This window comes from Coffea arabica, chromosome 5e (assembly GCF_036785885.1).
Source record: "Coffea arabica cultivar ET-39 chromosome 5e, Coffea Arabica ET-39 HiFi, whole genome shotgun sequence".
Taxonomy (NCBI): Eukaryota; Viridiplantae; Streptophyta; class Magnoliopsida; order Gentianales; family Rubiaceae; genus Coffea; species Coffea arabica.
The window spans coordinates 31,937,711-31,941,528 of NC_092318.1; the positions used below are offsets into that span (position 1 = coordinate 31,937,711).

The window sequence follows — 3,818 nt, forward strand, 5'->3', positions numbered from 1 at the left end:
CATCATAATACAACATACTAAATTCTTCCCAATTCACAAATATACCATTGAATGAAATATCTGGTACTCGGGTACAATATTTGGTACTCGGGTACAAGAATCTGACAATAGGATAATTCACAACTCAGGCTGGCCAGTCCTAAGCGTAAATCACCTATATTTAAGATTCCTACCCAACATACATATCTAATTCCCATAGCAATAGTAATTATTTCAATACTTAATAGGTCATTCCTCACAGTCCGAGAACCGTAACCCGGCTTGAGCTCATGAAGAGTTTTGATATCACCTGTGACGGCCTCACTTTCTCCTAGGGTGTACCGTAGAAGATAGCGGATCGCCTGCCTGGCTCTCGCCAGGACTCACTCACTTATGTTAACTTCAGAGATAACATTTTGATAAACCAAAACCAAACGCTCAAATCTTTTACAATACCAAGTTCAATACCAAAGTTTCAACCTTAACAAGATACTAAAAGATGTATAATCACAAAAGTCTTCTTGCTATCTACCTAAATCTCTCGATCATTCCCTGACCACCAATCTCCTGTAAGGAAAACAAAGCTAAAAGGGTGAGCTTATGCCTGTGAGGTTTCCATGCAAGCAACAATCAATAAGCACTTAAATCAGTACAATTAAGCAAGTAGTGCACATTTCACTGTACAATCAATTTCATTAAGCAATTGAGGAAACACTTCACTGCACAATCACTTTTAAAAGGATACGGTGCTCGCATTAGAGCCACTTCAATTTCATTGAGCATTCATTTTAGTGTCAAGAGACACTCATTTCACTGTCATTGTACATTCATTTCAATATCATTGCACATTTATTTCAATATCACTGTACTTTCTCCCAATTCACCTCTTTATGTCCTCCAAAACAATAAACAATCCCCTTACATTCAGTAATCGGTGCAGTGAAATCCCAATCTCGTGGTAATACTCGAGTATACCGAAACATTTTCCCAAAACTACCGTCCTACCCGACCAAGCCCTTTGCTGGCTCGAATAGTCCGTTGAACAGAGGGTTTTGGGGCCCAGTTCAGCCAGTATGATAAAGTACACACACGGCTTACAGTCATGCACACTTACAATATTACTTGATCAATTATCAACCTTCAAGCTCAACTAAGCCGAGTGCGATAAAGTACACTCCCGTCATAGAAGGCGAGGGACAATTGAGATACACCTTGCAATGGATCACATAGCAATATTTCATAATACGTACATTTGTCACATAATTTCACTTAGGTACACATAAGCAGTTTAACACATAAATTCGGAAAACACTCACCGTTAAAGGTCGATTAAGCTTCGCTTTCTGGGTTAAACCCTTGATCACTCTCAATTCCTGAGGTAAAATGCAACTACAATCATTCAGGTATTCTTAATTGAATTCTAATAAGTTTATTTAGAGTTTTAGGATTCTCTAAACATAGTTCAACTAATCCAAGCAATCTGGCACTCTTAAAACTCCCATTGGATTCACACTTTTAAGATTAGGAATTTTGTGTACAACCCCAAACATAAGTTCTAAGGTTCTAAAGTGTAAGGAGAGATGTTTTAAGCGTTAAAATCTCACCAACTTAAGGTTTAAATCACTAGAAACCAAGTTCCTTAGCTTATTAAACAAGATGTGAAATTCCAGCAATTCTTTCTTACATTTCTCTTTGAGATTTATCAATTTTATCAACTCAAACAAGGGAGATATACAGGTATTCCAAATTTAAGGTCTTGTAAGGTGTTTAAACTAAGGTTAAACTGTTTTCAACCCAAATTTAAAGATTAAGGCTAGTGAACTTTTCATTCCTTCCCTTTTAGATTAAACTAGATTCTGCTTTGTATATTCTTCCAATTTATTCCACTACACTAGTCCCTCTAATTTTATAGTATTTAAAATATTCGTGAGACAAGATTAAGTGATTAAAAGTTAATTTATGTACATAACTATCATAAGTTTTCCTCTCATTTGCCTTAGTTTAACTCTACTCGTAGAACTAGATATAGTCATTAAATCTCAAGGCAACAGTAACTATCATTTATGTAAGCTTACAAAGTTGGAAATTAGAAGAATTGCTGCTCAAAATATGGTTTCCTCAAAGCCAGCATCAAAACAAGTTACATTCGGGAAACAAGAGAAAAGCAACGAGGAAGGCAGCTTTGCCATCCTCTGATGTTTTGATCACAACTGAAGCTACACTCATCGGATTGAGGCAAATTTTATAGCGTTTCGAAGCTAAGACATGGAACTACATTTATTATGAAGACATTGACATCCATTTGTCACATTTTCAAGGTCAAAAATGGCTGGACAGAAGCACATTCTGCTTCACTCCGTCGACCAACATTCTGCATTGCCATTCTCTGGTGTTTTGATCATAACCGGAGCTATACTTATCAGATTGAGGTAAATTATATATCATTTCGGAGCTAAGACCTAGACCTATATTTCTTATGAAGACATCGACAACCAGTTTTCGTGTTTTCAACTCCAAAAAGGGACGGTCAGAATCAGATTCTGCTTCACTCTCTCGGACATGCAATTGTTCAGCCACTCAGCTTTTAACTCAGCTTTCTTTCAGTTTCCCATCGTTAAATTCAACATGCAAAATCTATTTATCAAGTTACAAAACAGTCTTAACCAGCACACATGGGAGTTTTCCTGTTAAATTCGAAAGAGAAACTAATTAGAAGTTTAACTCTTCCTCTCGGCCAAGCTGTAAAATTTTTGGCAGCAATCAAATTTTCTTTTAAACTTCTCCTTTAACTACTTCATTTCTCCCACAGATCCTGCATGCACGCTGAGACTACATTGTTATGCAAGGTATTAAGTTCAACTTAGGAATTTGGACCCTAAAATCTGTCAAGGAACCTTGAAAAATTCTTTGTTTCCCTCCTCGGCTAGCTAGATAGAACTACCAACTCACCTTTGCAAAGTTTTCACTCTAGCTATCACTCTGCTCTAATTACTCAGGTGAGACAAGGAAACAACGTGTAGTTAAATCTTCCAACAGAAAACTACTCCATGTGTACAGTTAATGCTACACATTCGGGCCCTTTCTTTCAGGTGGAACTGGAAAAATTTCCAGCGAGCCTCTAGTCTTCTTACATCATTTAGATAATCACCAAACAGAATGTTTCATGGGTCAAGAACTCATTTTTTTCTTGCTAAATCGTAACATGCAGATTAGACATTCACTATACCAGATAAAGAAGAGAGTTTACAGCAGTTTACCTCCCTTTTCCTACAACCAAAACTGATATGAAGCTGAGTACAGGCAGCTCCTTCCTCCTTCAGTCCTCACGTTGCAAGGCCCTGAGTTTTTTTTTTTTTCTTACACTCTTACTCACCGTTTGTGGCTGTACAGAAATAAAAAACACTCCCTCTCTCTCACTCTTTCGCACAGATTCAGAACTGAAGATGAAAGAAATTTCGTTGGCTCTTGTTTTCTTTCTTTTGTTCCTCTCAGCCGTTAATATCAAGGTAGTGGATCACAATGCATCTTCAGTCGGTGGGTTGATGATTCCTAAGCTCTCCACTCAATCCATAGGGAGTCTGATGGCCGCATGGAGGATTTGCTAATATGAAGGGTTAGTTTAGTCATTTGATAGCAACTAATTTGCTTACTAAGGGTTGTGGTGTTATTAATTCACACATTAACTCCCAACTTTTGTTATATATATATTTTACACCATCCCTAAATATCTATAAATTTTTGATTTTGTTATAAAATTTTAAATTTAAACATTTGATCGACCAAGTATTATTTCTAATAGAAAAATTGAAAATAATATATACAAGGCTTACTCAAAAATT

General features: G+C 36.6%; 1 long non-coding RNA gene across 1 annotated transcript; it reads right to left on the bottom strand.

Annotated features, from left to right (window-relative positions):
* Positions 1-414: 414 nt before the first annotated feature.
* Positions 415-3,471, bottom strand: LOC140006247 (uncharacterized). Its single transcript, XR_011813882.1, has 3 exons — positions 3,237-3,471; positions 1,296-1,352; positions 415-546 (listed from the first exon to the last, which is right to left on the bottom strand). It is a non-coding gene; the product is annotated as an uncharacterized lncRNA (long non-coding RNA).
* Between the last annotated feature and the right edge of the window lie 347 nt (positions 3,472-3,818).